Source organism: Acomys minous, assembly GCF_964271855.1.
Source record: "Acomys minous genome assembly, chromosome: 15".
NCBI classification, from domain to species: Eukaryota; Metazoa; Chordata; class Mammalia; order Rodentia; family Muridae; genus Acomys; species Acomys minous.
The window spans coordinates 33,507,728-33,519,546 of record NC_140497.1 but is presented as its reverse complement, the minus strand read 5'-3'; the positions used below and the strand labels follow the sequence as shown (position 1 = coordinate 33,519,546).

The 11,819-nt window shown below is 46.2% G+C and overlaps 1 protein-coding gene across 5 annotated transcripts in view; it reads right to left on the bottom strand.

The window, feature by feature from the left end:
* The window catches only part of FAT1 (FAT atypical cadherin 1), a 121,714-nt gene that overhangs the window by 107,628 nt on the left and 2,267 nt on the right, over window positions 1-11,819 (bottom strand). Inside the window, exon 1 of one of the 5 annotated variants that reach the window (XM_084758652.1) lies at window positions 10,991-11,169. The exons of the other annotated variants lie outside the window; for them this stretch is intronic. The gene's annotated coding sequence lies outside the window, so the exon portion shown is untranslated. Of the gene's footprint in view, window positions 1-10,990; window positions 11,170-11,819 lie in introns of those variants that run through there. 5 annotated transcript variants of the gene reach the window in all.

Genomic DNA, 11,819 nt, shown 5'->3' with positions numbered 1-11,819 from the left:
TCAAGTTCAAGGGGAGCACCCTAGCTGGCTCCGCCCACTATCGTGCCTCCTCAGCAGACAAGTCAGGAGATCACAGAGACCTTTGACCTCTAAAGGAACAAGAATTATTCAACAAAATATTTTTGTTTTCTTCTCCCAAAACTACCCGTACAAAAATCTCAATTGGCTCACCAGTTCTAATATTTGGAGAAACTTGAATCTTATAAAAACAATCCTGTAATTTTAACAAAACAAAATGGAGGTCCCATTCGGTTAAACTACATATAGGCTGTAAGGCCGGCCATTTGATTAAATACCACCATTTTCGGTATATAGAGTAAGAAACGCAAAGATCATAACCCGAACACATTTGAGGTAGGGCTATAAAGTGTGTGCTAGGAAAATGCTTTAAAGACCATCTACAAAAATGATGCTAAACAGGTGTTGTCCTTCTTTAAAAAAAAAAAAAAAGCACATTGTTTTAGGACCTTACTATGGTCCACTTTAGAGTGAACAATTACATCAAGATGCTACCGTAAGCCCTTCGATGTGTTTGCTTAGTTCTACATACAAAGTATTGCACAGCTGTGTTTGCTTAGTTCTACATACAAAGTATTACACAGCCATCAAAAATAAAAGACAGTGTTCAGCATATTGACATGTAAAGATATCTAGAGACACGGACCAGCAAAACTAAGCCAATCCCATTTATGTTTGCCAAAGGAGGGAGAAAAAAATTGCGTGCGTACGTATACAGATATGCTTCACATGGAGAAAAGTTCTTGATGGGTAACAAACTTATTGGTAACATTTGGGGGGAAAAGGAACAGGGAGACAGGGAAACGGGGAGATGTATTTTTTTTTAATTATTTAAGTCCTTCAACAAATATTTAATGGACACCTACTTGGAGGCAGGGACATCTCTAGATGTGGCAGAACTAAGAATGGACCAAACGTCTCACCCCTGGTGGATGGATGATGCACTTCCTGGTACGGCGAACAGGCTCTCAAGAGAAAAAGAGGCCCCTGGAGGATGATGAATAAGGGCTTCTGAGGACAAGCATAGCCAGAGACTGCACCCCAGCCTCCAGGAAGGAGAGCCTCATGCTCGAATGTATTTCTTAAGCTTGGCAGAGTGATACTTCTGAGAGGCAATGCCTGGGTTCTCTAGGGCACAGTGGGATGGGAAAAACAAGTGTGAGAGCCCTGGAGCTGGAGCGCAGTGGGGCTGGAGCACAGTGGGGCTGAGAAAGACGGCAGGGACCACATCAGAGAGAGAAAGGAGATTATTATAAAGTTTTATTATAAAGTCATCTTACACTTAGAGAATGCTTGTAGTTTGTGCGTCAGCATCTCACACAAGCACATGACTAAGGGGCTAGCATTGTTGCCCTGGAATTCATCTGATGTTTTATTATGATTAGATTGGGACCACAGTGTCATCTTCCACACGTCATACAAGTGACATACACTGGCCTCATCTCAACCTCAACTGGGATCTTGCTGGTTTTCTCCCCAGCCAGGCCACTCCCTTCCCTGCTTTTCTGTCTGATGCTCTGTGGAAGGAGGCCGAAAGGAAGCCAACGCTTCTCTCAGGCGGAGAGAATAACCCACAACTTAGAACTCTCTGAGGTTAATTTGCCCGTTCTTACCATTTATGTATTTACTCAACCACATTTTATGGCCCTATATTTTACTCCTAATAAAATGAGAAAACTGCAGGAGGATTGGGAACAGGGATGTGTGGTCGCTGACTGTGAGGAGCGGCTCCTCTCAAATCTGGGTGGCGCAATGTGGGCAGCATGGGTCAAAGCCAGTGGGAGAGGGTATTATTTCCCAAGCAGCGGAGGCTGCTACAATACGACAGATGAGAAGGCAGAGAGCTTGAACCACCATGATTAGTGCTTGAGGTGGGGGAAAGGGAGTCAAACGCTCAGCCTGTCGCAAGATTCATTGATGAGGTGGAGGGGAGAGACAGAAAGGAACAGAAAAAAAAAAGCAAAGATTTCAAGACCTTTGTGTTGAGCGAGTGGGGGGGGGGGCACACAGGGGAGTTGGGGGGAGGAGGGGGCGGAGCAAGCATAAAGCAGAGGTGGGAGAAGGAACCAGAGAAGGGCGGGCGGTGTGGACAGCACATCAACAGATCAGATTACCACAAGATATGAAGGAGATCAGTAAAGCAGATTACCACAAGATCTTCTGACCCTGGCTGTTCAGAAGAATCCCTCCAAAGGCCCACGTGTACCAAAGGTTTGGTAGCTGGCCGGGGGGGGGGGGGGGCACCCTCCCCTGAAGGCAGAACCATTAAGAGATGGGTGGGAGCCAGGTCACTGGAGGCATGACCTTGAGGAGGCTATGGGGACCCCACAGCTCCTCTCTGTCTCCTTCCCCAATCTCCTCACCCCCTCCCCACACCCCACTCCACCTCTCAGCTTCCTAGTCACCATGAGGGAAACAGATTTGCTCCACAAGTTCCCACCTTGGTATCTACGCCACCACAGGACCAAAGAACGGGGGCCAATTGATCTTGGACAGAAACTAAGAACTAAATGAAACCATTACTCCACGTAAGTAGATTACCTCAGGAATCCACCACACCAGCACACAGGTGACTAACACACATAGGTTACGGTTATGCCAATAAAGCCTTCAAGTGGGCTGAAGGTAGGAGGGAGGCAGCCTGGAAACTGCGGCCTGAGGAGTCATCAAAACAAGGAAGGCAGATTCTAAAGCTAGGACCTGGAAGAAAGCCAGTCGAGGATGAAGTCTTAATCAAGACTGAGGTGGCAGCAGAAGAAACAGGCAATGGAGCCACAGTGGCAACTGAGGGAGGTGAGGAAACCAAGAAATAGAAACAGGTGACAAGGAACCCCAGACACCAGTAACCGTTGAGGGCTCGAAGGCCAACATCAAGACTTGGGCATGTCCCACGTACACCAGCTGCGGTGCGGCCATGACACCTGATCCAGAGCTGCAGAGGGGCCCTCAGTCTCCTCCCAACTCCTCCAACATAACAGAAATCCCAACTGATAAACGGAACAGCTGTCCCCTCCTCATGGAGAAAGCCAACCACGATGCCCATGACACATCCACTCAGGTCCCCAAACACCTGTCCGTCCGTCCGTCCGTCCGTCCCTCCCTCCCTCCCTCCCTCTCCTCTTTCTTCTTCTTCTCCTCCTCCTCCTTCTTTTCTCTCTCTCTCTCTCTCTCTCTCTCTCTCTCTCTCTCTCTCTCTCTCTCTCTCTCTCTCTCTCTCCCCCCCCTGCCCCCCCCCCAATAGCCAACCCACAGGCTTCAAAGGACACATCATAGATGGGAGTAACTTTCTGGACCTCACTGACTGTTACAATTTATTTTCTCTATTTTTTAAATTTCTTTACATGTATGGGTGTTTTGCTTGCATGTATGTCTATGCAGAGTGTGCATGAGCTGCAGAATCCACAAGGTGGCATCAGATCCCGTGAAACCGAAGTTACAGTTGTGAGCTGCCATGTGGGTGCTGGGAATCAAACCAGTGGTCTTAACTACTGGGCCATCTCTCCAGCCCCTTTGTTTGTTTTTCTTTAAACTCTGAATTTACTAACAGAACACCGCTATAACTGGGTTAAGTTACTAAATACAACCATATTTTTTTTAAATCTACTTTAGGGGATATTATTAGCCCTACAGAAGTATTAAAAAGAACTATGGACTCAGATTTCATTATAAAACATCATAATCAAACTGCAGCTGTTGCTCTATGCAAGACAAACAGTACAATTAAGAGCAGGGGTGTAGTTTCCACCATTTTGTGTAAAAAGATATGTTATTATCTAAGTTTCATACTTATGAAAATTAAACTCCAAAAAATTCTATCAGCCCAGAGCTATCCTTTGATATTTAGAAGGGCATGAACTCATAATTAAGTTGTGGCTTCTAATTTATATTTTCCAAAATGGAAACAGAAAGTGTACTTAGCTTGGTCTTCAGGGAGAGGAGCCTTGGGTCCCCTCAAAACATCTTTAGTATAGATTTTTAAAACCCAGACATGCACAAGAAAAAATAACCTTCCTGGTAAAAATAAGATACTAATATCTTCATAGTTCTTCACTAGAGGCTTTTATGTGAGATGTCCTAATCACTGCGAATGCAGAGCATAACCACTAATTTCTATAAGGTTAATAATATCTCCTTAAAAGGTGGATTTTTAAAAAGATCTATTTATTTGTTATGTATACAGTCTTCTGCCTGCTTGTCCACCTGCACGCCAGAAGAGGGAACCACATCTCATCGTAGATGGCTGTGAGACACCACGTGGTTGCTGGGAACTGAACTCAGGTCCTCTGGAGGAACAGCCACTACTCTTAACCTCTGAGCCATCTCTCCAACCCAAAAAGTAGATTTTTTTTTCCTGATTCATGTATCTTCACCTAAAATTTTAAGATTTAGAAGTGATTCTCATGCTTCTGAGGCAGGATAGCTTCTCAAACTCATGAAATTCAGTGCAATGCCGAAACACACACATACATACACACACACACACACACACACACACACACACACACGGACATTTTTACCCTCTATGTATTAGGGAAACATTACCAAACTTTTCACTCCGTGAGAAATTAAAAATACCAACGTTAAAGTGGAGAACTGAACATTGTGACCGCACACTGGTCCCTACACTCTGAGCATCTGTCACCATGTTTTAATTTGTTTGTCACTATAGTTTAATTTGTTACTGAAGTTTAGAGTTTAATGTTCATTGTACTGTCACTTTTTGTTTACTGCTGGAGATTGGGCTCCATGTTTCATACCTGTTAACGTATGTGTACGTAAGTGCACGTGACATGACTTATGTGGAAGTCAGGTTACAGATGTTCTCTTCTTTCACCATGGAAGCAATCAAACTTAGGATATCAGGCTGTTTTAATCTACTACAAGCCATTTCACTGGCCCCAAAATAAAGCTAAAGGCGTTCTCACTCTAAGAAAGGTAAACATATTTTTTGATGATACCTATATAAAATATCATTTACTATGCACATGAATCTGTAGGAACAAGGCAACTATAATTATGAAGATGACTTTTCTAGTTGACATAAAAGTCAAGACAGTAAGTATGGGGTACAGGCTGAGAAGGCATCCTTGGGGTCATCCCTTGTCTTCACCCCCTCTTTTTGACTAGGGTCATCACAGTTTATGTTGCTCGCATTCTCTGCTTGTGACACCCACGTTCCAGAACAAACTTTGCCCAGAGAAACAGGCCCTTGGCCTCTTATGATTTAAGTCCCTATTGCCTAATGTGCTTTCCTCTGCAGACAGAAATAATTTACACGCTGCTTTGGAACAGTAAGCAGCAATTACCACGGCTACTTCTTCCACTCCCAAATTATCGTGGCTTCAGTAAAAGCCAAATTATGCTCCCTGGGCACTCAGGTGCACGAATGGGTGCTTCGCTAAAATGGCAGGTCAGGAAGGTGAACGCTCCATGCAGAGTAGGAGAGTAAAGTCAGGGCGGCACCTCACCTTCCTTCCTCTGCGGGGGAAAGATTCATTAGGCCCATTCTCTTTTGCACACCTAAGAGACGAGGTCCCCCTGGCATCCTGACTCCATAAAACCCTGCATCTTGGGGAGCTCTGGAGCTCAGCCGTCAACAACCCCTTCCCTCCTAAGATCATCTGCTGACTCTATAAACACAGGTTTCCTCCGCACTTAAAAATAAACGGCTCTCAGCCCTGCATTTCCTCTAAACTAACACCCTCATTTTACTCTTATGCTGGCACAGATCTCAATAAAAAGTACCTTCTCAGCACCACGTTGACTTCTTTTCAAATTTCCTCCTCTCAAAAAAAAAAAAAAACCCACGGCTATCCTCAAAAGCCTTAGGAAAAGAAACCCTTCAAGTCCATCCTTGCGACACACACAGCTTCCTTGGGCATCACAAGCTAACGTCCAAGCAAATGCCTTCCGTCCGTGTTCACCTTCCATGACTCTTGTATGTCAAACTTCATGCCACTCGCCTCCCTAACTGATACCCTGTGTCCTTTATACTGACTGTCCAAGTGTCTAAAAACAGAAAAGCAATCCATAACGCATTAAAAAAACAAAACGACAGCAACAACCTGAAGGACACTGGGCTTTCCTGACTCTTACTGCATGCTGCGCTATACCTCATTTACAAGGGACTAGAGCGTGACAAACATAACCTCCCAGTTATCCTCGGCCACAACACATTACAGCCTTAAAGGCATCATTTCTCGCCCTTCGGCCAGGAACGCCCACAGTCCACCCTCGCAGGTGCCTAAAGAACAATCCTCCTGAAACACCATCTGCTCTAAGTTAGCTCCTCCTCTGGCGTCCCTCTGTGAAAAAACACCTGGTCCACTGTACTTTCCGATCCCAGCGAAGAGTCTTGCTAACCCCTACACCACTCAACGCTGCACTCCTTTTAAGAAATCAGACAGAAAAGAAGGGACCAGAAGACAGAACACTGAAGTCTGGCCCCAGCTTTTGCCTGTAACCAACTGAGTGAAGCCAAGGAGGTTCAATCCTGTGGCCTCCATTTCTTTGAGAAACTGGGGGTTGCAAGATAGTTTTTACAGCTTCCGGCCACCCTTCCTCAATCCCTTCTTGCCCCGTGCCTCCTCAAATTCAGAGTTTAGATGACCTTTTATTCCTGTCAAACCTCCATTCATAAAACTTTACTTAGACTTGTCTTTTTTTTTTCTTTCTCTCACAACTGCTCACCTTTCCCCCTGTGCTGCTACCACCTGCCTGGTCCATGCGTGCATTCCCTCAGGCACAGTATTTTAAGTATCTTAGTAATCCCGCTTTCTCATCCCATCCCAGAGAATCTGCTCAAACTTCTTTCTGATATTATATGTCCTCATTTGAACATATGGGGGAGGGCAGTGTTTATTATCTGCTTTTATTTTATTTTATTTTATTATTTGCCTTTGCCTGCTGATTCAATATTTTAAGACTTATTTTATCTTGAATTATGTGCACGTGAGGCCTCAGATCCTCTGCAGCTAAGCAGCTGCCACCAATATTGTGCTGGGAACAGAACCCAGGTTCTCGGAAAAAGAAGCAAGCTCGTTCGTACCCCTGAGCTATCGCTCCAGACCCTGGCTTGGTATATTCCTACTAGGTTTTCCCTAAGAATTTTTGATAATCTGATCTCTACTTATGTTTCTAATGTAACCCTAGTGTCGCTTCAAACTAAAAGGACACTTTCTCCTGGGCTTACAACAATCCACCCTGATGTCTTGAGGCCAGGACTCTAACCTGTGGCTGAGGGCGCTAACCTAAGGCAATGGCTCCTCCCACCTGAAAGACAGTGCAAATGTAACTGTCCTGATACAATGCAGAGGCTTCACCTCTCTCTTCGGCATTTCCTTGTTTTCTTGTCCTTAACCTTTGCCCCATAAAAACTATCCTCCTGTGCCCACAGGCCAACTTCCGCCACTGCCATTTATTGTTCTGTGTTCTATTCTGGCCGAAACAAGACAGTTGCTAGAAAATAAAGACGTCCAGGGAACGTAAGGTGGAGGCTGCAGCAGGGGTAACTCACCAGAGCTTCCATTCTCTTCTCTCTATGGTCAGCAAACCACGATGGGGCCAGACAACCTGCTCCATGCTACTGTGTACACAGCCCTTTGCCTTGGTCTCTGCAGACCCACACCCCAGGCACATGGGACGCATCCAATCTACCTCCTGCAGGCGCCCCAGATTGCTCAGGTGCTATGAGGTACTATTGTGACCTCAAGAGATCTCTTCCAACACCGAACTGACCTATCCTTCTCTCTCATTGAGCCTGAGCTCAGGCAGGACAGACATCCTGATTTGTCATCATCCCTGCCGCCGCCATGTAACTGCAGAGAAGACCCATGGTTGCTGCACAGATAAAGGACTAAGACTGGAGAAATGAAGGAGAAATTAAACGGGGAAGAGGATACACAGAAGGATAATCTAAGAATGCTTCCGAACTGGGCGGTGGTGGCGCACGCCTTTTATCCTAGCACTTGGGAGGCAGAGGCAGGCGGATCGCTGTGAGTTCGAGACCAGCCTGGTCTACAAAGCCAGTCCACGACAGTCAAGGCTACACAGAGAAACCCCATCTCGAAAAACAAAAAACAAAAAAAACAAAAACAAACAAACAAAAGAATGCCTCCATTCCCCTAACAGAAAAATTCAGGTGCGACCATCAGGCCAGGAACAGCATTACAGATGGTGGCCCTTGAAATGACTCTGACTTCCTAGCTGGCCTAAAATAAGGTCACCATCACCTCAAGACTCTTCAGAACTCCCTACAGGTGATGCCACACCAGTATTTTACTGCAGGCTTTGTCACAGAGGCCTATGAAAGGCAAAGATTAAATAATGACTGACTTTCCAAAAGGCTTATGAAAAATACATAAGCAATTAATGTATTTATCTAGAGTATACAATGAGCTCTTGCAATTAAGCAAGAATCTGAGAACTTCTAGGAAAAGAAGGGCTTTTTTTTTTTCCTTTTTAAGCAGGAAGAGTATTGGAAATGACTCAGTGGTTTAGAGCACTGGTTGTTCTTCCCAAGGACTCAGGTTTGATTCCCAGCACTCAGGTGGCAATTTACAACCATTCGTAACTTCATTCCCAGAGTATCTTCTGAGGGTACCAGGCACACACATGGCACATGACATACAAGCAGGCAAAATACCCATACAGGCGCACACCTTTAATCCCAGCACTCGGGAGGTAGAGGCAGGCGGATCACTGTGAGTTCAAGGCCAGCCTGTTCTACAAAGTGAGTCCAGGACAGCCAAGGCTACACAGAGAAACCCTGTCTCGGAAAAAAACAAAATAAACCAACAATAATAATTATTATTTTTTTAAATGCTTGAAAATAGTCAACATACAAGTTCCTAACCTAAATGGATGAAGTTTTTAAGTAAAACACTTCTTCTCAAAGGACAAGTAGCCACTTTCTGATCTTAAATGTTTACCATCCAGTTTGAAAGCACAGTTCCAGAGTCTAAAGGCTAAGAGACATCTGCAAACTGAACATTACAGAGGGTGGCTCTTTAAATGGCCTAAAACGGGGTCACCATCACCTCAAAACCCTTCAGAGCCGCCTGCAGGAGATGCCACCCCAGTGTCTTACTGCAGACTTTGTGAGACTATTGACAGCGCTTGTGGTTACCTGCCACACAATCTGCTCAAAAAGAGGACAATCCTACTGTAAGTTCCCAGTCACGAAGACCAGACTGCAGAGTCCTGCGGCTTCCTCTATGAACTAAAGTCCTTCGGGCTACAAATCAGCCCCCTGGACAGCATTTAATGCAATAGTGCGCCGATTTGATTTGGTTTATGAAGTCTATGTAAAACCAGCCAGGCCCAGTGTAAAACAGGTAGTCGGAGCAGACTCCCTAAGAACGTTAAATGGAAAATTAACCCCCTAAGATCCCTTCCACTTATAACATGGGGAAAAAATGACTTCTCTAAAGACAACTCAAGAACTGAGTCTGAAGATGAACCCTATGAGGGAGAGTTATTTAAATGAAACCGTATTACTGTGAACAGTAATCTTTAGCATGAATTTACCTGATCAATCTACTAATGAATGATGTGAGCCAAATAAAGACAAGTGTAGAGACTACTTACCCACAATAATAAACTCACAGGTGGTCAAATGATGTTATGAAGACCTCTAACAACCTTACTTCCTATCCCAGTGGGGCTTTAAGATAAAAAAAAAGACGACGTCGACGACCCTGGCTCATTTAAGACGTTAATTTTTCAAGAAATGGGCTCATAAAGACAAACTTCTAAATAAAAATGACACTAAACTTGCAAAATACTACTTCACCCACAGATGAGAGATGGGTCAATTTTTTTTTAAATCGTGTTTTAAATATCTGTATGCCTTAAATCAAAATATTTAACAAGCAGAGAGGGAAAGTTCTAACTGCTAGATCAGAGCAGGGATCTCAGAACACAAGGCCTAAATAACCTAGAATGAACCAATACAAATGTGGAGTGTGTGCAACAACTGGGTGTGTGGTTGATTAACATAAAAAAAAAGACTGATATGAGAAAAAAATAAACAATCCCTTAGTATTAGCATATGAAAATATATCCTTAAACTATTAAATACCAAATATTCGAAACATCAAAAGTCAGCTTTTGCAAAAGTTACGAGCCGTTTAAATCTTTTCTAATTCTAATCGGCTATGCAAATTTTCAGTTTAAAAAAAATCTACCACGTACTAGGCAATTGCTTAACAAAAGCCACTTAATGAAACCATAGTTCAGGCATATTGGGAAAAAAATTAACTACATAAAAAATATTTTCAAATTTACTTTGCTATAGCACACAATTGTCCCCTTGTTTCCAAGGCCCTGCAATTCCCATCAGTGGGGGGTGGGAGTCTAACTAGACAACCGAAAGTTAGCTGCCTAAAAAGAAAGCAGTGAGGACTGTGAAGCAGACCCTGTCTTTTAGGGAAGATCTCGCAAGTTTCTAGTCCAGAAAACAGACAGCTGCTTTGGTCGCACCCTCCCCCCGAGGCTTACCCTAGCAAAGAAGCCGCATTCAACCTCGGGGCTGCACTCCTCCGGGCACAGAACATCTAAGAAACTCTGTGACTCCATTTGAAAGATCCCACGCTTAAGACGAGATCGGCTTTGCTTTCATCTCAGTACTTAAAAACTGCTCCAAAAGCCGAGACGGACAGGAGTCGAACCAGGAGCCCGCAGCCCTGCTCCCGGGTCAGACAGCCTGGCGCTGCGGGAAGGACCGTGCTGGTCCCGGAACCGCAGCGCCCGACGCCGACTCCCAAATCACCATTCCCTCCACGTCCCGGCGGTCCCTCCACCCCTCCGCCTCCACCAGCCCGGAGCCTTGGGCCACCACTGAACTCTGCGAGTGGGCGAAGATTTTGGCACCAGCATCCCCCTCCCCACGCCACGGTGCACCCCAAGAACTGTGAGAGGGGAGAGCACCCACCCGCGGCCCCAGCCTCAACTCCACCCTCTGCAAACTTACTGCAAAGTTGGCTCCCAAGTAGCTGCGGTGCGGTCGGGCGCACAGCCCCCGGGTGCTCAGCACGCCCGGAGGCGGGAGCCCGCTGTGCCGGGAGCCGCACTGGGCCCGCACGTCCGCATGGCGCCGCCGGCAGTCCAGCCCGGCCGCGGCGTCCAGCTCGGCCCGCGCGCCCAGCTCCCCGTGGTGTGTATCCCTCCGCCCGCGGCCACGCCTGCCTGCGCCGGCTCTCGTTTCTACAGCGCCGAGACTACCCCCGACGTGGTGCGCGTAGCTCCAGGCACCCCCCACCACCACCACCGCCCAACACCGCCCCCGTCTCCGGTCAGAAGCGCCCCGGGGGCTACCCAGACGGTCGTCCAAGATAGAGCAGGGCGAGCGCCCTCGAGGAGCGTGTAGTACTGCGAGGAACAGTTTGGGAGCTGCTGTAGCTGCTGCGAGGAATTTTATTGGATGTTCCCTGCTAGGAAAGGGGAAACATTTGCTTACCCAGAAAAACGACAGAAAGGGCGGGGGGGGGGGGGAAGAGAGACGGGGGAGAAGTCACTACGGGCCTAAGTAAGAGCCTCGCCAAGCATCCCTTTAGACTTTTCCCAACCTCCAGGAAATCCCCGAATTCGCATTTGAATGCCTCGCTCGGAGTCTGCAGCCGCTAGGGTGAAAAACTACAGAGGGTCTGGAAAGGAATGCAGTTAGATCAGATTTTACTTCCTCCTGAAATCCACATTAAGGCCAGGGGAAATGCACAAGTTTCCACACGCCTTGTTAATTTAGACTCAGTTGGACCTCAGACTCTTCTGGACCCCAGCGGCGAACCCCAATGCCAGCCTCC